This window comes from Catharus ustulatus, chromosome 14, assembly GCF_009819885.2.
Source record: "Catharus ustulatus isolate bCatUst1 chromosome 14, bCatUst1.pri.v2, whole genome shotgun sequence".
NCBI lineage: Eukaryota > Metazoa > Chordata > Aves > Passeriformes > Turdidae > Catharus > Catharus ustulatus.
Genome location: NC_046234.1, coordinates 20,624,685 through 20,650,441, shown reverse-complemented (window position 1 = coordinate 20,650,441; position 25,757 = coordinate 20,624,685). Strand labels below are relative to the sequence as shown.

Genomic DNA, 25,757 nt, shown 5'->3' with positions numbered 1-25,757 from the left:
GCAGCAGGCACTGGGAGAGCAGGAAATAATCCTTGTGGACACTGACCTTGTCAGTAGCTGTGTCTAGAGATAATTATTTCCTAACATGTAACCTTTTCATGCTCAATTGCTCCAGTATATTAGACAGAATTGTGATTTCCTTCTATCTTCAGACACACACAAGGTCTTGTCCTTCCTGCTTTGAGGGTAACTCAGCAAGTGCACAGACAGCCCAGCGCTCGCTGGAAAGTGTTGATTCTATTTTGCTTGAAAGAAAAAGAGTTTTGCTGCTCTTCCCTGCCACTGAGCAGAAGGGATCTGGGGTATGTGCCCACTCCCATGGTTTTTTGACAGACATTTCCCTTTTAAGCATCTAATACTAATCAGGCAACTGACAGTGTTTAGTAATCTTCTGCTCCACCAGATTTCTTGCTTGTTGACTGACTTTGGTTTACCTTTTCCTAGCCTGTGATGCTTCAGTTGTGCCCCTTGACACATCACCAAGGCATCTGCAGAGGCAGGCTCAGCAGAGTATGTCAGCACAGGCTCAGAGGCAGCAGTTTGATGGGGCAGGACCAGCGTCAGCATGAGCAGCCAGGGGTGAAGGCAGCTCTCTCTCTGCTGCAGGACCCCTGAGCCCAGCCTGCCCTGCCTGCAGCGCACCCCACAAGGGCTCTGTGGTGCTTGGGACTGCAGAGCGTGAGGGGGGACACTGTTCTCCCTCCTGCACCCCAAATCCTGCTCCTCACGTGCTCCTGTTGCAGCTTGTTTGGCAGAGGCTCGGGCATACCAGGCAGAGCCTTTTTTTGGGACAGTCCCTCTTGGGAACGAGCTCAGCTGAGCCCTTGAGACGCCTTGTGTGGACTGCCCTGATCCAAACAATAACAACAGCACAGCTCCTGCAGCTAAGTGGGATTCGTAGGTGATATTTTTACAACCTGCTCCTTCTTTTGTAGTAGTATTTAATTGGTTTTAAAATAAAAATGAAAAACTAGGTCAGTTTGCCATTGAGCCTTGTAAGACTTTAGCTAAATCTCCAGACTTTACCTAGAAGTTAATTTGAGCCAGACTTAGGAAAAATATATATTACTATATCCAAAGTCTCACATGAGAAACTTGTAGGCAACGATTTGGGATTCAGAGGCATATTCATATTCCTAAGACTAAATTCAAAGCCATAGTTTAAAAGCAGCCTTGCACATGTGTATGTCCTGATCTTTAATTAGGCAAAACTCCCACTGACATCAATAGGAGTTTGACTTGAATAAGAACTGCAGGATCAGGTCCATAATTTGGTACCTGGGATTTGATTAAGCAGCTAAATTACTAGAACAGTTTCCCCATGTGTATAATTGCCTAATTAATTTTTAAAATAGCTAAATTCAGCACTGAATATAGTGTACCTCTTGCCATCTGAAATGTATGCTATTTAATCCAAGTTGATGGAGCTATTTGGAAGAGCCTGTAGAGTTTATTTTACAGTTTAGTATCATTTATTTTAAGCTCAGCAATAGCCACCATTGTGTTAAAATGTCATGTTCCAGAGCAGTGCTCTGCTACATCCTAACTCTTGAGTTCTGGCTGCTGTGATTGATATTGCAGGTGAGAAAACACTCTGGAGGCTGGGGAAGAACTTATTCTCCAAGATGATTTTTAAATTTGATGCTTTGAAAAGTTTTTTTATCTTATCAATGATTTTGTTTGTTTCTGGTTTTTTGTTTAGTGCCTCAGCATACTGCCTGTGTATCAGAGTAAGTGTGTATTATTTGCTTTTTGCTGAAATTTCAGTCTAATACTGTGGGCTGGAGTAGATGCATTTGCTGCAGAAGGACTTGCTTTCACAACCGAGAGAGTTTCTTTATTTGTTCTTTGTTTGAAAGTAAGAAGAGTATGAGTTTCCTAAGAGGAAAAATACTGTGGAAGGACTTGCAATGCCAACAGGTAAAATGTGTTCTCCCTAAATGTACGTGTGCACGTGTGTGTGTGTGCACGTGTGTGTGTGTGTGCACGTGTGTGTGTGTGTGCACGTGTGTGTGTGTGTGCACGTGTGTGTGTGTGCACGTGTGTGTGTGTGCACGTGTGTGTGTGTGCATGTGTGTGTTTGCATGTGTGGCTCTTGTGTGCAGACACAAATAATCGCAGCTGGCACCGTGCACAGCGCCTGCTCCTGCTGTTGGCTGCTGCTTCACAATGCATGTTCTCCCATTCTCTCCAGCTGAATTCCTAAGGCATTTCCACGGCACTTTGCCCTTTTGGAGACTGCAGAGGAGCTGCAGGACTGGCTGTTGCTGTGATGTGCATCGTGCAGTAGCCCTTGCTCAGGAGCTCCATCCGAGCCCCTCGAGCAGAGGGTGGAACCACCAGGGAAGAGCTGAGCCTGGAGTGTGCCAGGGTGTGAGCTTGGCTCTGCCATGCCCAGAGCATGGAATTCCAGCACAGCCCCACAGGGACAGAGTCCAGTGTGCTGCTTGAACCTTTAGGAGCCCTTCTGCTGCTTTGGGGGTCTGAGAGGGCTCGGTGGGTGAACCAGCCCTGGCTCTGGAGCGGGCTGAGCTCTGCAGTGCTGCTGGCATTTCAAATGATGCTTTTTGGCTGTTCCACCAATGCCACAAAATAAGCAGTGCTGTACCCTTGAAAATTCGCAGTTGGGTCCACCCAAAATGATGAGATGGTCTTAAATGGGAAGATTATCTTTTATGTTTAAATTGGAGTCCTTTTGAAGGCTGTCCTGCTGTCTTGGTTTGTCAGCTTTTATTCTGTATTCAGCTCATATTTTGAAGACTTTCTGTGGGGATTATAGAAAGGAAGAGATGGAAACTTTCAGCTTTTGTTTAAAAAGAAAAATAGGTAACTGTCTTTCAGCTGCTTGATTTCTGCAGCTGAAATTCTCTGAATCATCATCATTGTTAGTGATAACTAGAAGTGATGTCTATGGCTTTGGGGTCCCCTGGATTTTAAATAAAATGTGGAGATATCTTGGGGGTGTGTGTCATGTCATTCCCCCAGCTCCTACTGAATATCATTAAAACTGAGGAGGCTCGTGGGCTGTGAGAACAGAGGGGAGTGCAGGGTGTGTTGGTGTGGCCGGGCTGTGATTCCGGAGCTGGGGCCCCTCTCTCTCTCTGTGGCACTCTGCCCTCCTCTAGCGGCGGCTGCCCACGGACAGCCTGTCCCACTCTGCTCACCTGCCCTGGGCTCTGCTGGGACACCTCCTGCTGCAGGAACCTTCCAGCCCCCTCCCATCCAGCCGTGCTTGCAGCTCCTGCCCTGCTTTTTCCGTTGGACAATGCCAGAACTTTCAAAGGTTACATTTTTTTTGTCATGCACTGTTTTGTTTTTTTTTTTCCTTCCCCACAAGTTTCAGTTTTTTAGAGGACTTCTGTGCTTTAGTGTTCTTCCAAAAGTTAAAAAGAAAACAAAGAGCAAACATCAACAACCCAAAAAAAAAAAAAAAAAGAGTGAAAGTTTGGATCCAGAGCACAGAAAGATGTAGTTTTCAGGAAATTCATGATGATTTTTGGGTATGTGAGATTTAGTCATACTGTCAAATGTTTTAAAACTTCAGTTGTCCTCAACTAGCATGTTAATGGCAGTTTTGGCAGATTTTGGACAGAGCTGAGAGCTGATACCCTTGAGTCCCTGCAGGCAAAACCTCTGGACTTTCTGGCTCTGACACTATCCCAATCTTCCTCTGTGGATGGATGCAGTTTTGGCTTCGCTGCATCAGTGTCCTTGAGATGAGCAAAAGGGAAGATTAACTCCCCTAGAAAAAGCTTTCTCTGCTTTGCATCCATATCAATTTCAGTGACTTAAGATCTCTTTCCTTTCTTTCTTTTTTTTTTTTGAGAATGGAGGGAGTGTTTAAACTGAAGACTTATGGAGTTTGGCAGTGCTGCAAACTTTTCTAAGCCCCAGGCAAAAACTAAACATCAGTATATTTCAGCCTGTTTGTATGGAATATTTGAAGAACCTCATTTTTATCTTGGAGCAGTTTAAGACTCAGGAGAGAGATACAAAGCTCTTCATTCACCCTGTGAGATAAACAGGAGCAAATATGTATTGTTGCTGCATTCTAGTACTTTTTTTGTGATCCTTTATCCCACTGTTATATACTTTTCATTTTGATTAATCCTTGTAGTGCAGGGAAAGCTGTTTAATTCTGTTGTGATCACCTCTCCCAAAGAGGCAACAGGATTTTCCTGAAATGAGTGTATTTGTTTGAGTGAGGGTGCTTTTCCAAACAACCTACTTTGTCTTCATTAGAAAACTGCAGTGATGGATCTGCAGGGCTGTCACTTGTGGTGAGGGACTTCTAAGCCCAGACTATGTTTGACTTCTGTTTCTGTTAGGTCTTTGCTAGACTGGGAAACTGTTATCACAGTTTGGTTCCACGGAGGTGTGCATGAACCTCGGCTTTGATAAGCTAATGAGACAGAGCTCTCTCACTGAAATGCATCATCCTTTAATCAGCCCTGTGACTCTGCTCCTGGCTGCTCCGAATTTAAAGAGGTATTTTCTGTTCCTGCCCCTCTGCCTGTTCCCTTTCCCTTGCTGTGCTCTGTGGTTTGCCTTTAAATACCTTTGGGGGTGGAACTATCTGTGTGTTTTGTACATTACTGAGGATCTGGGAGGGCCTCTGGCTCCTGCCTTAGCAAATGTTGAATAAGAAAGAGGTGTTAAATAAGAGGAGGTGTTGCTTTAGCAGTATATGGGTGCACCAGTGGAGAATGGAGAGCAGATCCTCTCAGTCCCTCTTAGTCTGGATTAACCAGCTGCAGTCTTGGGAGATGCTTTGCAGACCCACTGTGGCAAAATCATCCCATTTCCTTTATAACTATATTGATGGTTAGGATCTGTGTCCCTTCGATGTTATGGGGTTTTTTCCCCTGAAAAATGCTGCTGCCTTCTTCTTGAAAGCTGAGAGAGATCCCCAAAGCTTACCAGGCAGAAAAGCTCGGGGAGCTCTCAAAGGATATTGCTGCTTTTCCCTCTAACCTCTTACAGTCTCTACCCTGCCTCTGTTCTTTTTCCTTTCTTTGCCAGTAAGGCGCTGTGTGCAGTCTTTTGTGAGCCTTTGTGGGCCAGATTTCTCCCAGGTGCCTTTTTTCCTCCTCAGTAGCTGCAGAAGAGGCAGTGGATCTGAGAGGGAGATGTGTTTCATGATTTATGACGCTTTTATAAAGTGCATTTCGCAGCAGGATTGAGAGAGCTGGAGACTGAAGTCCACCCAGTTTTGGGGATGCAGGGGTGGGTAGGGGCTGGAGCTGCTCCTGGTCCATGTGTCCATGTGTCCTGGGCTGAGTGGGGACACCTCTGCTTGCTCTGTCCTTGCTTCCCTGCCCAAACTGTCTGCATCCAGGGCTGGGGTAGTGCCAGGAGAGCCCAGGAGCTTGTGCTGGGAGCCAAAGCCATGTAACACCTCTGGCACCTCTCCAGAAGCCATGCAGGGCTCCTGCATGTCACCAGGGTCCTTTACCAGCTTTGCTGTGACCCTTCCTGCTCCTCCATGGGAGGCAGGAGTGGCAGCCCAGCTCCAGGTGAGCAGCAGGGCTTAGCTCTGCTCCTTGGCACTGTCAGACACTTCAAACAGGGCTCTTTCCCACGCTTTGGCCCTGCCTCTGCCCCTGCCTTGCCTGTAGCCTCAGGGCTGCAGCTCTCCAGCCATCTATTTATATGGCCCTCATTTGTCTTAGTCTCTTTGGCACTTATATGGCTCCCCTTGGCCCAGGGCCTGAATGCCTCCCAATCTTTAATATATTTATCTTCACACATGCATCACAGGCATACCTGTGAGGTCAGGAAGTACCAGCGCTGCCATTGTACAGATGGAGGACATTAAATGGTAATTGGCTGAGCGGGGAGCAGGTGGTGCTGGGGATGGAGGAAGGCTGCTCTCACACCCACAAAAATGGCATCACAAGAAATGCTTCCTAAGGCACAGAGCAGCCCTGGGAAGATGGATCTCCCCACTCACACGTGAGCCTTGCAGCCAGTGCAGTGTGAGGTCCTAGCCATGCCCTATCCTGTCTTGGCCTCTTCATCCTACAGTCTGGTTTCAAAATATTTTTGTCTCAGCGATACAACTTCAGATGCAAAGCTGTCAGACTGCCCAGCCTGGATGGGGGAGGGATCCTCTTAGTGTGGCAGTGAAAGCAAAGGATCTTTTAGGGGCAGGGTCCTTCCCTCTTGCTCACTGGGTTTACCGTTCTTGGAGGGGGCTGGCCCCTCTTTTCAGTGGCCCAGCAGCCTAAGGCAGTGCCATGGCTCAGGATTTGCTTTGTTTAGCTGGAGCACTTAGAGCAGAGTGTGTGCTGGGGTAGGAATTTCTGGCAGCTGCCGCACGGCCACGCTGTTCCTTGGCAGTGGCGTTCCCAAAGATGGCAATGCTGCCAAGCACATCTCCGCAGCTCTGCAGCCAGGACCTGCTAGCAGCACCTTCAGCACAGGGACAGTGTCCGTGCTGTTCAGGGAGCTCACCAGACCCGGCTCGGTGGATCCCCGTGTGTCCGGTGCTGTGCCCGGTGCTGTGTCCTGGCTGTGCCTGGTGCTGTGCCCGGTGCCGCTGTCCTGGCTGTGTCCGGTGCTGTGTCCGGTGCTGTGCCCGGTGCCGCTGTCCTGGCCGTGCCCGGTGCCGCTGTCCTGGCTGTGCCCGGTGCTGTGTCCTGGCTGTGCCCGGTGCTGTGTCCTGGCCGTGCCCGGTGCTGTGCCCGGTGCTGTGTCCGGTGCCGCTGTCCTGGCTGTGCCCGGTGCTGTGCCCGGTGCCGCTGTCCTGGCCGTGCCCGGTGCCGCTGTCCTGGCAGTGCCCAGTGCTGTGTCCGGTACTGTGTCCGGTGCCGCTGTCCTGGCTGTGCCCGGTGCCGCTGTCCTGGCTGTGCCCAGTGCTGTGCCCGGTGCTGTGTCCTGGCCGTGTCCTGGCTGTGCCCGGTGCCGCTGTCCTGGCCGTGCCCGGTGCCGCTGTCCTGGCTGTGCCCGGTGCTGTGCCCGGTGCTGTGCCCGGTGCTGTGTCCTGGCTGTGCCCGGTGCTGTGTCCTGGCCGTGCCCGGTGCTGTGTCCTGGCCGTGCCCGGTGCTGTGCCCGGTGCTGTGCCCGGTGCCGCTGTCCTGGCTGTGCCCGGTGCTGTGCCCGGTGCTGTGCCCGGTGCTGTGTCCTGGCTGTGCCCGGTGCTGTGTCCTGGCCGTGCCCGGTGCTGTGTCCTGGCCGTGCCCGGTGCTGTGCCCGGTGCTGTGCCCGGTGCCGCTGTCCTGGCTGTGCCCGGTGCTGTGCCCGGTGCCGCTGTCCTGGCTGTGCCCGGTGCCGCTGTCCTGGCCGTGCCCGGTGCCGCTGTCCTGGCTGTGCCCGGTGCCGCTGTCCTGGCCGTGCCCGGTGCCGCTGTCCTGGCTGTGCCCGGTGCTGTGCCCGGTGCTGTGCCCGGTGCTGTGTCCTGGCCGTGCCCGGTGCTGTGTCCTGGCCGTGTCCGGTGCTGTGCCCGGTGCTGTGTCCTGGCCGTGCCCGGTGCTGTGCCCGGTGCTGTGCCCGGTGCCGCTGTCCTGGCTGTGCCCGGTGCTGTGCCCGGTGCTGTGTCCGGTGCTGTGCCCGGTGCCGCTGTCCTGGCCGTGCCCGGTGCTGTGCCCGGTGCTGTGTCCGGTGCTGTGTCCTGGCTGTGTCCTGGCCGTGCCCGGTGCCGCTGTCCTGGCCGTGCCCGGTGCTGTGTCCTGGCTGTGTCCTGGCCGTGCCCGGTGCTGTGCCCGGTGCTGTGCCCGGTGCTGTGTCCGGTGCCGCTGTCCTGGCTGTGCCCGGTGCTGTGTCCTGGCCGTGCCCGGTGCCGCTGTCCTGGCTGTGTCCGGTGCTGTGTCCGGTGCTGTGTCCGGTGCTGTGTCCTGGCCGTGCCCGGTGCCGCTGTCCTGGCTGCGCTCCCTCATTAGCGGGGCAGCTGCTCCCGGTTAGCCAGACTTTCCTTAGGCGCCTCAACCAATGTTCTGATGGCAGCTAAGGAGAGAAGGGAGGAGGAAATAGCATCTATATTTAATTAATACTGCATCCATATTTTATTGCAGAGAGCCCTTAGGTACAGGAAGATCCTCAGTGAGAACAATTGCTTTGGAGGGCTGGAACTGTTGTATGGTGCTGAGGAGGTGAGCTTCAGTTTTAGAAACAACCCCAAATCCCTTCCAGGGTAACCTGGGGAAGCCCAGAAACCCTCTGCCACTCACCTCTCAGCCTGAAAAAGTGGCAAATTTGCTGAGAATTCATACTTGATTAGCTTTAATATCTTCTAATTTTGCAAGCAAGGGAGGTTCAGTGGCTGCAGACAAACACCACACTGATTATTTTTCCTTTTGATGAGATTCCAGGAGAGGTTTCCTTTTCCATTCTCAGAGCTCACTCCTGTCTCCCAGCTGCACACTGTGCTCCTTCCCTCGTGGCTCTGGATCCCAGTGAGGACACCCCGGGCTGTTGAAGTGGCCGTGCCATTGTCACGGCTGGCTGGGGCTGAGAGCACTTCAGGTCAGCCTGGCCTGAGCCTGGCCCAGCCCAGCAGTGGTCAGTGCTGCTGTCCAGCTGCAGCCCCAGCAGTGGTCAGTGCTGCTGTCCAGCTGCAGCCCCAGCAGTGGTCAGTGCTGCTGTCCAGCTGCAGAAACAGCCCAGCAGTGGTCAGTGCTGCTGTCCAGCTGCAGCCCCAGCAGTGGTCAGTGCTGCTGTCCAGCTGCAGAAACAGCCCAGCAGTGGTCAGTGCTGCTGTCCAGCTGCAGCCCCAGTCCAGCAGTGGTCAGTGCAGCTGTCCAGCTGCAGCCCCAGCAGTGGTCAGTGCTGCTGTCCAGCTGCAGCCCCAGCAGTGGTCAGTGCTGCTGTCCAGCTGCAGAAACAGCCCAGCAGTGGTCAGTGCTACTGTCCAGCTGCAGAAACAGCCCAGCAGTGGTCAGTGCTGCTGTCCGGCTGCAGCCCCAGCCCAGCAGTGGTCAGTGCTGCTGTCCAGCTGCAGAAACAGCCCAGCAGTGGTCAGTGCTGCTGTCCAGCTGCAGAAACAGCCCAGCAGTGGTCAGTGCTGCTGTCCAGCTGCAGCCCCAGCAGTGGTCAGTGCTGCTGTCCAGCTGCAGCCCCAGCAGTGGTCAGTGCTGCTGTCCAGCCCCAGCCCAGCAGTGGCCAGTGCTGCTGTCCAGCCCCAGCCCAGCAGTGGTCAGTGCTGCTGTCCAGCTGCAGCCCCAGCAGTGGTCAGTGCTGCTGTCCAGCTGCAGAAACAACCCAGCAGTGGTCAGTGCTGCTGTCCAGCTGCAGCAGCAGGGCACAGCCTGACCTGCTGCCAGCTCTCTCTCTGTCCTCATTAGGGGCAGGCTTGGCCCAACAAGGGGACGTTTTATAGCCCGGTCAGAGAAGCACAAAACAAGGCTCTGTGCTGGAATAGCTTGAACCTCTTAAAATATTTTGTACACACCCTTCATGCCCCATTAGTACCATTGTTTTGTTCAGTCAGCATGTGGTACAGCCCTTCTTGTGCTCTGCAAAACACATCATTTCCCAAAATGTTGTTATGCTCTGTGGTTTCCGTTATAATAAAAATATGCAAACAATTGCTATCCAAAGAAAACTAACTACCATTTAATTTTTAAATCCTCCTCCTCCTGCTTTCACTGATTCCACAGTTTTTCCTCGGTAGTATCCAAATTTCGGGGAGGAAGGAAAGCTGAAGACAGAAGTGTTTACAGAAAGGAGGATTTCTGCCTTTCCACAACTACAAAAGAAACATTTGTTGCCTCAGATAACTCCTAAACAAACTGCTGCCAAAACAATTAGTGTTATTTTTCTATTATCCTCCTATTTGAGAGTAAATAGCCATTTCATGAATATGTTAATTATCTGGTAGGTGCAGAAGATAAGTGGATGTTGTATCTTCACAAATGATGATAACTTCCATTGTATACAAAAATTTCCAACAATGATTTTTCCCAAGTGTTTGGGGTCAACTGATTGCAGTTAAACTACTCACAACTGGACCCTTTGCTTTGATAACTTAAAGATTTGGCAAAGATTGAACAGTTGAGTAAATTAAGATTTTTTTTTCCATGTTTTTAAAACAAAAGGCAGGCAGACGAGCAGTAAGAAAAAAGTCCCTACAACAGCTGAGCTTTTAAATCGTGTTGCATTTCTGTATTAAGTTTTAAAGTCTAACAGATAGGTTCTGGAAAAAAAAAGTCACTTGTGTAAGTAGTGCAGGGTCATATGTTTGTGTACTATTAAATACATGGTATTTTTAGAGGTAAAGTAATACAGTGTTATTCTATTTAAATTGGGCTGTCTGCAGGACAGAAATTATTTGTGAATTTATTTGTCAGTAAAAACTGCAGGTTACTAGATAGATGTGTTTGTTTATGTTTTAAATCATCCAAATATTTATTTTAGTGAGACTATGCTTATTTAGGCTCTGGAGAAGCAGCAAAGTGGTGATTTTCCTTTTGGAGATGTGTACATGTGTACATTTAGGAAGAAAAATTCAATATTCTGCAAAGTTGAATGCACCATTGTGCCAGATAATTAAAATGTAAATTTAAGTATCTATGCCTGCTTTGTGATTTTTTTAATACTTTTAAGTTAGTTGTCTTTTAAAACATGTGGTCAGCTGTTGTATTCACATATGGTCAAATGATCAAAGTCTGAACTCCTCTCTAATTGTCCCCTGCTGCTTGTCTGCTCTGTCCATGATCAAGGCCTCAGCAGGTGATAAGAAAGGCATGAGAACAGGCTGGAAGGAGAATGAACTACTGAGGGGCCCAAGCTGAAAGAAATAAAGACTTCCAGTACATCACCCTGACAGTAAAGAACCAAGAAAAAGTGAAGTCTGGTTAGTTCTTATTTTTTCTTTCTTTCTCGCCCTTTTTTCCCCCTTGCTCACAAATCTGCGTGTATTTTTTTAAGGACAGAATGCAAATGGGGTCGTCTCTGTGTATTCTCAGCTCATATAAAAGACAGAACCAAACAACCTTCTGCAGACATGTTTATTTACTTGTGAGAAGGAGGAAGCTGCTAAGTCACACAGTTTATAGTATTTCACATGTTTGTGGAAATCATTGCAATTCTTTTCACTTGTGTTTGTCATTGTTTGCCTGGAGTTCACTTTGCCAGATGGTGCTTTATTGTCACTGGTGTCCACACCTCGCTCTTGCATCACTTCAAGACCAAATGGTGTGAAGAGCTTTAATACTTAGAGGATTTAGTAAAAGTAAATCCACACTTTGTGGAAGGTTCATTCTCAGCTATTCAAGCAGGTCTAGCACTGATTCAGAGAGGGAGTAGCTGACCCCAGGAGTGAAGAAAGGGTGAAATAAATGGATTGTCTTTGCCACTCCTGTTTGTCCCCTGCTCTCTTGCAGTCAAGACGCCGATGGAAAATTAAGGATCAATATTAGATTTAAAATAAAGAGTTAACAGTTAAATAAAGGAAGGTGCATTGTCAGATTCTCCCTTCCTCCCCCCAGCCAGTGTACAAAACAGTGGGCTGCATTTCTAAAGCTAAATTTCTCAGGCTTGCAGTAATGTATTTGTATGCATCATGTTTTTGGAACCACGTGAGGATTAATTTTTTGCATGAATTTGCATGCAAATAGAGCACTCCCTTTTGGCTTCTGCAGAATCGTTTCCCAGTGTTTGCAAACACTTCGCTCAGATGCAAGTGCCACCGCTCCGTTTTACAGAGGAGAGGCAGTGGCTGCTGAGAGAGAAGTGAGTTCTGCTCAGACTGTCATTCAGACTTGGGCTTTTTGGGCAACCTGTGTTTCATTTTTTAAACAGGACTGAGTGCCTGTTTCTCTGTTTTTGCAGGTAGCTGAAGTCTGTTTGTCCAGATGACTGCAGCAATAACACTGGGCAGTGGGGGTGTGTCTCTGCATGGACAGGGAGCATTCTAGCACGAGGCAGATGTGAGAGGATTTAGAGGATGTTACAGAAAAATCCTCGTGGTGGTCAGGCTATTCTATGGCTGCTGTAGAACAGGCAAACAGGTCGGTGGGTGTAACCAAGAGCACACATCCCAACTGCAGCCCCTGTTTTTCCTGGGGTCAGGAGAGGGGTCTCCTTTGGGCCAGGTGGGTTTCAGGAAGGACATTTCTGGAGTGGGTTTGTGATGGAAGGGGAGATCTCATAACACTAACACACAGAGGAGAAAGAGGATTATGATCATCTCTGCATGGGGCAGAGGGAGAGAGAGGCTTGAAACAAAGGGTTTGGAACATTTTGACCGTGAAGATTTGTGGAGGAGGGCCCCAGTCCTGCTGGGGGCTGTGCTGAATAGTGTCTGGCTCAGCAGTGACCCGCAGAAGGGAAGTGCCCTGGAGATGTCGGTGCTGCCCTGTGCAGGGTGAGTGCTCCCACCTGGCTCAGGTGCCCCCCGAGGGCAGCACAGGCTGGGGCTGGGCTGGGCACGGCGGAGCAGCAGGAGCTGCCGAGCCAGGACACAGCTCAGGGTGGGTAAGGAGCTCAGACAGGCAGTGACTGAACACACCTGAGCTCTGGGAATTCACCCTGGCCTGCCCGGGCTGTCTCCCACACCCCGTGTGCTGCTGGATCCATCCCCTGTGGGGTGATTGCAGCCCCTCAGCAGGATTTGCTGATGGCAGACACACAGTGGGAACAGAGGCAGCCAAATTTGACCAGCATTATCATTTTATCTTCTGCCTTTTGGTCCTCTGTTTCCTTAGTAATAAAGCTGGCAGTGCCCAGAGAGAGCTGGTGAGAGTCACCTTTGCACCTGGGGCATTCTGAGCTGGTGTGGCCTGTCTGCCTTCAACACACTTGAGACCTTTATTTTTCATAGAGAATTCCTAGCCTTGTCTGTAAACATTAATGGGAAGGTAGAAGTGAATTCTGTATTTTGAATGTTTGTTTTTTTGAACATCTGGATTTTTATGTACACAACAATAGCATGCACCAATACATTGAATTCCAAAATTGAGAATGTTGAGAAGCAATGAATAGAAATGCTTTTTATGTATTATTGCATTAACCTTGCAGACCTAAATGGTTCAGAGAGGAGTTACTGATCACAGTAACTATGAATAAACTCACATTCTTGTTTTCATGTTGGTTCAGCAGCTGGTCTTTCTGCAAGCCCATGGAAGGTTCTTGAACAGAGAGCTCTCTGTACCTGCTGCTGATAGCAGGTAGCATCATGCTGTTTTCTTGGAGATGCATTTGGATGCTATTTTCTAGAATAAACAAGTTAAAGTGGTCAAGAAATAAAATAGATTCCTCCCACTTCTCTCCTTCCCCCATGCACTCATAATGAGTAGGTGAAGTAAAAAAAAAAAAAAGGAAAGTGGTTGATTCTCACTCCTGCAAATGGTCAAGAAAATTACAGAGCCAGCAAAATAAATGTTCAGGTTTAATAGTCCCCAGGCCCCAGGAATTCTGCACAGTGCTCCCTGGGGTCTGGGTAGGTGTTTAATCTCTGAAGCTCTGTACAGAGGAGGCCTGTTGAAAACAAGGAGTTTTTGGTGGGGTCACATGCTGCAGGAGGTTTGGGATCAACAGGAGGTGTGTGGTTTGTTGGCTCTCAGGGTGGTTTTGGGCAGCAGCTCTGAGCAGTGGCTTTGCTGCAGGGGTGAGGTGCTCTGGGGCTGGCTTTGTTTGGCTTTGGAGGAGCTGAAGGGGACAGGTCCCAGCTCTCCTTAGCTGGGAAGAAGAATTTGGTTTGTTGCTTTGCCACCCCGTTGTGAGAGCTCTCTGCAGTGAGAGATTTTTGAGGAAGCAGCCTTGGGCTAAGCAGGGCAGGCCCTGTGGGATTCATTTCGTGCAGGTGTGATGCTGTCAGGGGCTGCTCCTGTCCCGGCTGGGGTGACCCTGTGAGCCCAACCTGTCCCTGCCATGGGGTGACAGTGTGAGCACAGCCTGTCCCTGCACGGGGTGACCCTGTGAGCCCAGCCTGTCCCTGCACGGGGTGACCCTGTGAGCCCAGCCTGTCCCTGCCATGGCGTGACAGTGTGAGCCCAGCCTGTCCCTGCACGGGGTGACCCTGTGAGCCCAGCCTGTCCCTGTATGGGGTGACAGTGTGAGCCCAGCCTGTCCCTGCCATGGGGTGACAGTGTGAGCACAGCCTGTCCCTGCACGGGGTGACCCTGTGAGCCCAGCCTGTCCCTGCCATGGGGTGACCCTGTGAGCCCAGCCTGTCCCTGCATGGGGTGACCCTGTGAGCCCAGCCTGTCCCTGCACGGGGTGACCCTGTGAGCCCAGCCTGTCCCTGCCATGGGGTGACCCTGTGAGCCCAGCCTGTCCCTGCACGGGGTGACCCTGTGAGCCCAGCCTGTCCCTGCCATGGGGTGACCCTGTGAGCCCAGCCTGTCCCTGGATGGGGTGACCCTGTGAGCCCAGCCTGTCCCTGCCATGGGGTGACCCTGTGAGCCCAGCCTGTCCCTGCCATGGGGTGACAGTGTGAGCCCAGCCTGTCCCTGCCATGGGGTGACAGTGTGAGCCCAGCCTGTCCCTGGATGGGGTGACCCTGTGAGCCCAGCCTGTCCCTGCCATGGGGTGACAGTGTGAGCCCAGCCTGTCCCTGCCATGGGGTGACAGTGTGAGCCCAGCCTGTCCCTGGATGGGGTGACCCTGTGAGCCCAGCCTGTCCCTGCCATGGGGTGACCCTGTGAGCCCAGCCTGTCCCTGCCATGGGGTGACAGTGTGAGCCCAGCCTGTCCCTGCCATGGGGTGACAGTGTGAGCCCAGCCTGTCCCTGCCATGGGGTGACCCTGTGAGCCCAGCCTGTCCCTGCACGGGGTGACCCTGTGAGCCCAGCCTGTCCCTGCATGGGGTGACAGTGTGAGCCCAGCCTGTCCCTGCCATGGGGTGACCCTGTGAGCCCAGCCTGTCCCTGCATGGGGTGACAGTGTGAGCCCAGCCTGTCCCTGCCATGGAGTGACAGTGTGAGCCCAGCCTGTCCCTGTATGGGGTGACAGTGTGAGCCCAGCCTGTCCCTGCCATGGGGTGACAGTGTGAGCCCAGCCTGTCCCTGCCATGGAGTGACAGTGTGAGCCCAGCCTGTCCCTGTATGGGGTGACAGTGTGAGCCCAGCCTGTCCCTGCATGGGGTGACCCTGTGAGCCCAGCCTGTCCCTGGATGGGGTGACAGTGTGAGCCCAGCCTGTCCCTGGATGGGGTGACCCTGTGAGCCCAGCCTGTCCCTGCATGGGGTGACCCTGTGAGCCCAGCCTGTCCCTGCATGGGGTGACAGTGTGAGCCCAGCCTGTCCCTGGATGGGGTGACAGTGTGAGCCCAGCCTGTCCCTGCCATGGGGTGACCCTGTGAGCCCAGCCTGTCCCTGCCATGGGGTGACAGTGTGAGCCCAGCCTGTCCCTGCCATGGGGTGACCCTGTGAGCCCAGCCTGTCCCTGGATGGGGTGACAGTGTGAGCCCAGCCTGTCCCTGCACGGGGTGACCCTGTGAGCCCAGCCTGTCCCTGCATGGGGTGACAGTGTGAGCCCAGCCTGTCCCTGCCATGGGGTGACAGTGTGAGCCCAGCCTGTCCCTGCACAGGGTGACAGTGTGAGCACAGCCTGTCCCTGCACAGGGTGACCCTGTGAGCCCAGCCTGTCCCTGCCATGGGGTGACAGTGTGAGCCCAGCCTGTCCCTGCCATGGGGTGACCCTGTGAGCCCAGCCTGTCCCTGCACTGAGCACAGAGAAGGGCTGGGCCCTGCCTTGGAGGATTGTGAGGCAGAGGAAAGCAGGAGGCTCCAGCAGAGACTGCTGTGAGGGTTTGGGCTGGTGGAGGGAGGAGGGTTCTCTGCATCGTGGGTCAGGTGGGGTGAGGACAGCCCTGATGTGCAGAAATGCTGCCTGTCAGAACTGCTCTGCACACCCGCTTCAAGTAATTTCTTGTGTGCCACCCTGAAATTCATCTGGCAATTAAATGATAAGGTTAATATGGTACATGCATGGAGGCCAGAAAATTTGGAGGTAGTGTTGCCATAGCAACCGTATCTCTGCCCTCCTGGGCATAGGCATCCCTGCGGGGTCAGCCAGGGCACGGCGCTGGGGGTGAAATGCTGCCAGCGTGCTAGCAAAGGGATGGGAAAAGTCATAAAAATGTAAAAATAAACCCGAGCCTTTCATCTCGCTGTGCGCTGTCGGAGGAGGAGCAGTGCGAGGTGAAGCTGCTCCCACTGCTGCCACTGCTCCCACTGCTGCCACTGCTCCCACTGTGTGTCACTGTGTGTCACTGTGTGTCACTGTGTGTCACTGTGTGGCACTGTGTGTCACTGTGTGTCACTGTATGTCCCTCTGCTGCCTGGCTAAAGCGTCCTCAGTCCAATTCCAGTGTCCTCCTCTGCTCCTGCACTGAAATCCCTGCTCCAAAGAGCATGTGCTCCAACAGGCCAACACACTCAAATAATACCGTGCTTGAGGGGACCCAGGAGGGTTCTTTTGCTCTTCCACGACTTTTGAAGCCATTTGATTTCAGTCTGAGAAGCAGAGTGCTTGCTTTCCTGCACAAGTGAGCAGTGTGGTTGGTGCCCTGTGGCAGTGCATCCCTTCAGCTCTGCTCTGTCCCTGGCCCTGTGACCAGGAGCAGAAGGTGCTGTCACCACTGGGCCACCAGTCCTGTGTCTGCAGTGTCACTGCCTGCGACTCTGGCTGCCCAGGATTGATAGTGCAGATGGTTTTAGGCTGTTGGAAACCCCTGTGGTGAATGATGTAGCTTGTCTGAGCTACAAAATAGAAAAGGAATTTGGTGAGGAAATCAGAAATGATGAGTTGGCTTTTCCTGCTTTGATGAACTAAGTGTTCAAACCTCAGTAGTGCTGCAGAGATTGTGATTCTTGTTTCAGTCTCCAAGCCTCACTCCTGAGTACTGAGTCTGTTGTTTTGCCTTTGAGAAATGGTTTGGTTTTCTGTTGCTGTTTTTTCAGAATAGATCTGTGCTTAGGTATTACCACAAGAATCCAGGTAATCTTTTAAACTGAAAAGATGTCAGCTGGTTGCTGGCAGATACCGCTCATCTGGGAAAGGCTCTTGGCTCATGTGCTGGTTATCCCTGCTGAGATAAAGCCAGCAACTGGAGCAAATGAAGCACTTATGAAGTGTGCTAGAGCCTCTCCCTGTAGTATGCAAACGAACTGCAAGTAATCTGTGTTCCTGCAGGAAGTCCTTTATGAAAAGCAATGGGATGGAAGAGGAGATGGAGAGCCTTGGCACTGCAGGCTGCTGACGAGCAGGGCACTGTGTTTGCTGTGTGCTGGGGTATGATAACAGAGCTCTGCTTTCCCTGGAATGCTGTGGCTCTCACAGGCAGGAGATGAAAGACACAGAATGATAAACTGGTACATCTCAGGGCATTTCATTTTATATTAAAGCTTTTTTTTTTCAGGAAATGCATACCAAATGTCAGAGGGAAAGCCTGTTGTGTTCCCAGACCAACGTCAGAACATGCACAGAGATCGTGCAATTGTGTTATTGCACTGAGATTCATCCTGGTTCCACTTGGGTTTGTTTGAATCAGGACATGGATTTGCCTGTGGTGTGGTAAGAGTCTGACATGAGAAACCTCCCGAAGGTCACGATGGCCACGTCCTGAGGGGCAGTGTTTGTGCAGAAAGTGCTTTCCACACCCATGGTCAGTGTTGAGTCACCTCTGCAGTGCCCGTTCCTCTGTTCCTGGGGGTGCAGAACACCCTGGTGTGGCGCTGGGAACTGGGGCAGATCTAACTCAAGCACATTTTTCTAACTGCACACAGTATTTTGTTATTGGATGCAGCAGCCGTTGCCATAGCAACTGCAGGATCCCAAACCATGATGATCCCTCCAAGAAACAGGTTGTCTTTTGAAAGAACTGCAAGCAATTTAACTTTATTCTACAATAGCCATAGCTTTGGGGAATAAAGCTATCTCCAAATGTGTGCTTCTCTCCATGTGGGACCTTCATGGTTTATTTCAATGATGTTTTTACACTTGCTGTAATTTTTTTCATCATCATGTATTTTTTTCTGAGCTGAAGGAATAGAATGTTTTAAACTGCCCATCATTATTAACGTGATATTGTCTAATAATTCTTACAGACTTTGAGATCTTCCTGCCACCACTCCGTGTATTTTGTCCAGGTGGTTCCTGTGACTTGGGAATTGTGGAACCTACTTGCTGTGTGTCTTTACAAGGAGTTTGTGTATCTTTACCAGCTTTAAGTGCTCAAAATTCATGAGTTACACCTCAGAAAGTTCATAAGAATGTTTTTTTTTTCTTTTTTTAGAAAAACTTTTGGATCTGTTGTCATGTTTTTGAGCATTTAGGTCCATCTGTTTTGCCTATTTCAAGACTTTATTTGCAACTGAGAACTGGAAACTTATTTTTATGTTCTTTTTTTTTGTGCAGAGCCTGGATTTGGGTGAGTCCTGTGCCTGCTGGTCCTGAGGTTTCCTGGGATGGGATGAGCTGCAGGAGTGTGCAGTGCTGCAGGAACCAGGAGGCCTTTCCATCCAGCATCTTCTGGGTACCAAACGGGGCTGGGTTCGTGTTTTCTTCCCTCCTGACAGCTGGTGGGAGGCTGGTTCCTGATAGGTTTCAATACAGTGTTTGCAAACGTGTATTTCTCTGAGTTTTACATGTAATTTGCCCATATTATTACTATAATTTGGTTTTTATTCCTCTGGAGGCTGCAGAAGTCTTCAGGATACTCTTAATATGCATGGTGGGAAATGGGCTGTTTGCAAATTAGTAACAAACTATAATAATTACTTTGCTTTCCCCTTGAAATGCTAATCTGGAGCTTTGATGACCACAAAATTCCCATGTAAAGCCACGCAGATCCTCAGCTGCATTTGTTGGATCTGTTTAGATCCCTGCCTGGTGTCTAAAAGAGGCAACAGTGCCTGTGAACATCTCTGGCCACTTCCTCCCACACGCTGCTGGCTGTGGGCTCCTGTCTGCTGGGATGTCTATATACAGCACAGCTGTAGGTGTCACTTTGTGTGGTTTGACCTGTGTCCATAAGTTAAAGTTGCTAAGAATGACCACAGTGATAATTTAATAGGAAATGCTGAGCTAGTGGTGAATTTTCTAGAAATAACTGCAAAGAAAATATTGAGCGTTTGAAAATTCATGGGAACAAACATACACTTTGAGGACCTGAAGCCATGAGAGGAAAACCAGTTTGTAAACTAGTGCTGATCTTGATCAGTGTGGTAGAAATTCATGTTTAATCATGATAAAAACATTTGGGGTAATATAAAAACTCTTGATGTACAAATCTTGGTGTGATTCCGTCCTGCCCACTGTGAGCCTGAGCCTCTGCTTGACTCCTCTTCCTCGTGGGCTGCCCAAGTGCCATCTCTGGAGGGCCTCAGCTCCAGCTTTGCCTCACAGCATCCCCAGAGCTCTGAAAGCACAGTGCCAGTGCACACAGCTCAGTCCAGGGCACATTTCTCAGCAGCCCTCAGCCCTTTTCAGGGCGGGGGAGGCAATGTCAGCGAGATGTTGTGCTGGTTTCTCCTGCAGCACGGAGGGATGCTCCTTTTGTGATCTCCTCTCCTGTCCCCAACTTTTACAGCTGCTGCCTGCATTGTCTTCGCTTTCCCCTAATCCCTTTGGAAAATTTGAGTAGATTCTCTTCTGACAGCCACTGCTGCTGCTGTTTCTCTAGTGGAAAGGCATTTCAGTATCCCTGTTGTTGTTTTTTGGGCTCTGCCACCTGGATGGAACTGGTGCAAAAGGCATAACCGGGAGGAGGGAGCAAAAGGAGAATGCTGATAAGGAAAGGCAGGAGAACGCTGATAAGGAAAGGCAGGAGAACGCTGATAAGGAAATGCAGGTGTCCTCCTGCACCCTCCTGCTTTGCTGTGGGAGAGGCACTGCCCGCACAAACATCGCTGCCCTGGCTCCGCGCTGAACATCTGCTGGCAGGAGCGGTGCTGAGCGTGGGGATGCTGCTGTGTGACCGGGACAAAGCAGCCCTGGGGGCGGGGATGCTCCGGGATCGCTTTCAGCCTCCCCACCCTCGCGGGAAAGCAAACAGGGCAATAAAGGTCACACAAGAAAGTGAGGAGATCATCTTAAAGAGAGCCTCTGCTGCACAGGATGGACTCGTGCGGTGCTGCTGAGCATCCTGAAAAGCAAACCAATAGCGTCAGGGTGGAGGAATTCCCACTGCACCCCCTCCTCCAGCCCCTCACCTCTCCTCGAGATCAAAAAGGCAGCAGCAGTGCAGCCTTCTGTGCATGAGAACAGAGCTGTGCAGGGGAGCAGCCGCAAGGGAAAGCTGCGCTCTGAAGATGCTTGAAAAATAAACAATGGCACATCAGCGCAGTGTGAGGTGGATACCTGGGTCTGGAGGAGGAGGAAAGGAGGAGCCATGTGTGCTTGGGAGCCTGCCTTCCCTTCCTCTGAACGGCAAAGGCTTCATTTCCACATCAGACCCGGGCAGCATTGCCAGGAAGGGCAGTTCGGGATGCTGCATGCAGTGCAGCGCTGCAGGGATTGCATTTGTCACACTGCCTTGTGTCCTCTGCAGGCTGAAACGCCCCAGCACAAACCATCCTGCACTGTCCCCTGGCGAGCAGGACACTGGTGGGATGTGCCAGCGGTGGTTTTTTACCTTCAGCACATGATGGAAAACACTGGGGAACTCGAGGCTTTTCTGTCCCCAGATTCTGGGCATTAGCCTGACCTCTCTCTGCACCTGACAAAACCTCTCCGTGGTTGGTTTTAGTGCAACGTGGGGGTGTTGAGGGGACCAAAGCAGTGAACAGCTCCTGACAGACACGCTGATGCCAGGGGCTGGAAGGCTGTGTGCAGGGCTGTTTTTACCCTGTCTGTCTCAGTTTCCCAGGAAGCTGTTTTGCTGCACGTCTGCTGTTGCTGACCCACCGCATGGGAAGCCTTGAGTAATCCCACACTGCTCTGAGCATGTTTGAGAAGTTTTGTATGACAAGATCGCCCAGTGTCCTGCCCTTTGCTCTGCCCCCTCTCGTGTTTGTCACATCTAATAATGGACAGAAATGTGGTGTGTGCCACTGAACACGGGGAATTTGTTTGTATTCCATGTTTGCCACAGCCTTTTAATTTGAGGAGGGAGCGTGGGAGCAGGGAATGGCTAAGAGCACTTCTCCCTGGTAGTTCTGTGCTGCAGCCAGAGAGAGCTCTTAGGGAGTGATGTGAACTTGAGCTGAGGTGCTGGGCTTTGCAGGGGCAGTGCTGTCTGCAGGGCAGTGCTAATGCCTTGAAAACTCTGGTTCAGGGTGGCTGAGCCAGCTGTCTGTGCCCTCTTATCTGGGCCAGGGTGTCGGACACTGCCTTTCCAACAGAGATGTTGCCACATTTTATTTTGCAAGGGAGGTGCTGCAGGAAGATCTCTCAGGGTGTCTCCATTCCCCAGCCTCGGTGGGGGCTCACACACTCTGAGCTGTGCTTGTGCTGCTGCCAGGCTCTGCACTGCCCTGTCCCTGTCCCCAGTGCTGGTACATCTTGGGCTTGTTCCCTGCGTGGATCCCATACAGTCAGGCAACAACAGTAAGGTGTAAAAGTGCAGGGGAATCCCAACTTGTGAAATCCTGGTGGTTTTTCCATGGTTACATATTTGGTTGGTGAATGCATCTGACCCTAATTTCTGTGCCCATGCTCTCTGTTCCTGATGTAGCAGATGTTGTTCCAACAACCACCTCCCATCTTCTCTCCCTCCTGTTTCATTCCTTCCTTGTGTGTCCAAAACATGGTGAGTGAATAAAGACTCTGTTGTTAGGTTGAAGACTTCAATTGTCTTTATTGCCTAGTCCAAGGGAAAATGGGGGTGGTGTAGCTGGGATGTTGGCAGGAGGGAAGGCACACATAAGAAATTATTTCTCATTGAGGCCTCTTTTCCCTGTTTAGCCTGTACAAAAGGGGACAAGGTCTGCTTTGGGATACATATGAGTATTCAGCAGCCAGCAGGGAAGCTTCCACAAGGCAAATGAAGTCCCTGACATATCAGGCAGGCATCTGCCTTGCTCTGTAGTCTTTGTGAGAAGTGTGAGATCTTAAATGAGACATGGAAATGAGGTGAATGGTGCCACTAGGACAACATTTCTGAGGAGCATCTGGTTCAGGATTGTACGATGTCTAGCATGGATGCTTTCTGGGACAATTCCCCATCCGAGGCTTGGTTCCATTTGCTTTATGTCAGGCCCCTTCCAGGAGCACAGTGCAGAGATTTCTGCAATCAGACAAGGGTGGGAGTGAGGAGCAGGAGAGGTTTGTCAGCGAGATATTGCACCCAATGGAGCAGCCCTGCTGCCAGGGCAATTTCACTGCTGCTGCTCCTGGCTGGCATTTCCTGAGGAGCTTTTGTGCATGCAGGGCTCTGTGCATGCTCTGGGAGGGCTGGGGGCAGGATCCATGCCAGGATTAGTGCAGCTCATGGGGAAAACCTGATGGTTACCTGTTACCCAGAATATTTTAATAATATCTTCAGGGTTTTTTTCTGAGACACAATTTTTGGATGACTGTTCTTATCTTTATTTATGTTTTCCTAAGCATTCCCAATATCCCTCTCACTGCTGGCTGGGAAATCGAAATACAACCAGCTTTTATTTATTTATTTGTTTTTTATTTTGCCTCATGTGCTTGTTGTGGGCTTTGTTATCTCTGCTGCACTTTGTGTGCCAATAACTTCTGAAATCCAGCAGTTAAATTGCCAGAATGAAGAAACAGGAAAACACCACCACACAAAAGCACCAAAAATCTATGGGAAAAGCCACCCATTGCACAGTGCCATGAACATCCACCAATGCAACGTTTGCCAGATGGCTGGGGACGTTTCTAGGGAAAGGAATGTCATTCCTGGTCCAAGCCAGGCACTGCAAGTAGCTTCCCTTCCAGATTCTGCCTCTCCTCATCAGAGCTGCCAGATCACTGCTTCCACGTCAAAAGGAGACTTCTTTTCTCCTGGATGATGTAAATGGTTTTTTTTCTCTTTGAGAGCTGGATCATTATTTTTGAATTTAAAGCCTTCCAAGAGAGGGCAAGGGGAGGGAAGGTTCAGAGCTGTGAGGGTGCTGAGCCCCAGAACAGGCTGGCCTGGGAGCTGTGGGTGAGGCAGCCTTGGAAGAGCTGCAGCAGCCTGGGGTGAACATTTGTGCAGCTCAGGGCACGGCACAGGGCAGCAGAAATGCTCCCAAATCTGCTCCTGCTTGTTGTCCAGTTTTATCCTAACACATGGTAACACTCACTCGTTGGTTTTGGTATTCCCAGCAAAATGGGAATTTTGTGGTAAGATGATCTCGGTTTGACAAACTGTGGGGATTTTTTCAAGCTGTGCTCTTTCTGCTCAGTGTTTCTGTGCTCTGTGGATGCACATGGATTATACTCCATAAAATTATTCTCATGTTAAGTAGAGTGAGGATGGGATGAAGAAAGAAAGAAAGAAAGACTTTGAAGCAATGTATTATAAGCTCATCAAAAGCCTGATAAAGTTTCCATTTTAAAAAATAGGGTAAATTGTAGATATTTTATTCCAATTTGGGATGAAACTATCAGTATTTCAACATTTCCCTTGGTGGCTGGAAAATCTTGTTGGCCAAAGAAAATGGCCTAAGTATGATGGCATTGTTACTTTGGTAGGAAGGGGAAGAAAATGAACATGAAATCAAAATTATTGATATTGAAATCAGTATTGCTTCAAAGGCCTTATGACCTAGTGCATCACCCAAAGGGACTTGGAGAAAGATCTCACAGTTAACTCTCTGAATGTCTTTGCAGTAGTTTGGGGAAGCAAAGCAGTTAAGTGAGGGTGGCTGTTAGCAGCCAGTCCATGTCCTGGTTCCATTGCAGTGGTATTGGGGTGCAGGGATGGGGCAGCCCTTCCCAGGGACTGCTGTGAGACCTCTGTGCACTTTATCACACACTTCACCCTTTTGAAAGGTAGCTAATTTTTTCTTTTTGAGGAAATACGGGTTTTTGGTTTGCATTTTGAAACTTGTCTTCTCTTCCAAAGGCAAACTTGCCCTGTGGATCTGCTAACTCCAGCAGGCATCACCACGTGCCTTGGGGAAGGTGATTATTCCCCGGCACTGGGGCAGGTGTCTTTTCCTGTGAAGATTTTTGCTGCCATTAAGCAGTGATGTCCTAAAGGGGTTTGTATTTTTAGCAGCTGTGATTTATGTCCTGCAGGCTCTGTCTTTAAATCATGCCTCAAAGAGGGGCAGGTGATTTTACAGAGAAACCCATACAGTAATGTATGCTTCTGTGTGACTTTCTTTAAAGCTGTGCATTAACTCCTGAGAGCTGAGGTCAGCCTGCCTGTGCTGAGATCTGCAGAATGACATCCCCACACTGGGCTGGTTTGATGCTGATGGGAGAAGCAGGAAGTCATATTTACCATGTGAAGATACACAGTACTATTAATAGCAGTGATAACAACCAATTCATACTAATGCAGTGCATTTTAAAAATTATTCTTTTTTTCTTTGTTTTAGAGTACTTAAGAAGATCTCTGATCTCTGGAAAGAGTAATGAAGTGCTGATGAGAATTCAGGTTTTGCAGGGATGGGTGTCAGCCTCTGGTACATGCACAGACCAGCTTGGTGCAGAGCTGCTGGCTTTGGGGCTCTTGTTTTGGGCTGGCAGAGCACTTGCTCTGCTCTGGAGGCTCCTGTGCATTGTGGGGGAGCCCCTGAATTCCCTCTGGATCCTCCTGTGTGTCCCCAGCTCTGTTCAGAGTGCTGCAGGTCACACTGGGTGCAGAGGAGGTGGCAGATCTGTGGCTCCACTGTCACCCTCCCCAGTGCCCAGGAGTGTCCCTGTGTGCCCAGGACACAGCCCTGCCCCTGTAGCTCCAGTGTCACCCTCCTCAGTGCCCAGGGGTGTCCCTGTGTGCCCAGGACACAGCCCTGCCCCTGTGGCTCCACTGTCACACCCCCAGTGCCCAGGGGTGTCCCCGTGTGCCCAGGACACAGCCCTGCCCCTGTAGCTCCAGTGTCACCCTCCCCAGTGCCCAGGGGTGTCCCTGTGTGCCCAGGACACAGCCCTGCCCCTGTGGCTCCACTGTCACACCCCCAGTGCCCAGGGGTGTCCCCGTGTGCCCAGGACACAGCCCTGCCCCTGTGGCTCCACTGTCACCCTCCCAATGCCCAGGGGTGTCCCCGTGTGCCCAGGACACAGCCCTGCCCCTGTGGCTCCACTGTCACACCCCCAGTGCCCAGGGATGTCCTCACAGCTGTCCCCGTGTGCCCAGGACACAGCCCTGCCCCTGTGGCTCCACTGTCACACCCCCAGTGCCCAGGGGTGTCCCCGTGTGCCCAGGACACAGCCCTGCCCCTGTAGCTCCAGTGTCACCCTCCCCAGTGCCCAGGGGTGTCCCTGTGTGCCCAGGACACAGCCCTGCCCCTGTGGCTCCACTGTCACACCCCCAGTGCCCAGGGGTGTCCCCGTGTGCCCAGGACACAGCCCTGCCCCTGTGGCTCCTCTGTCACCCTCCCCAGTGCCCAGGGATGTCCCCGTGTGCCCAGGACACAGCCCTGCCCCTGTGGCTCCACTGTCACACCCCCAGTGCCCAGGGGTGTCCTCACAGCTGTCCCCGTGTGCCCAGGACACAGCCCTGCCCCTGTGGCTCCACTGTCACCCTCCCCAGTGCCCAGGAGTGTCCCCGTGTGCCCAGGACACAGCCCTGCCCCTGTGGCTCCACTGTCACCCTCCCAGTGCCCAGGGGTGTCCTCACAGCTGTCCCTGTGTGCCCAGGACACAGCCCTGCCCCTGTGGCTCCACTGTCACACCCCCAGTGCCCAGGAGTGTCCTCACAGCTGTCCCTGTGTGCCCAGGACACAGCCCTGCCCCTGTGGCTCCACTGTCACACCCCCAGTGCCCA

The 25,757-nt window shown here is 51.2% G+C and overlaps 1 long non-coding RNA gene across 2 annotated transcripts; it reads left to right on the top strand.

The window, feature by feature from the left end:
- Positions 1 to 1,858: 1,858 nt before the first annotated feature.
- Positions 1,859 to 21,673, top strand: LOC117002722. 2 transcript variants are annotated; one of them, XR_004419356.1, is made up of 4 exons: positions 1,859 to 1,920; positions 8,013 to 8,090; positions 10,659 to 10,792; positions 18,299 to 21,673. It is a non-coding gene; the product is annotated as an uncharacterized LOC117002722 (long non-coding RNA). The 2 variants fall into 2 exon arrangements; XR_004419355.1 differs by lacking the exon at positions 1,859 to 1,920 and adding an exon at positions 4,051 to 4,488.
- The last annotated feature ends 4,084 nt before the right edge of the window (positions 21,674 to 25,757 follow it).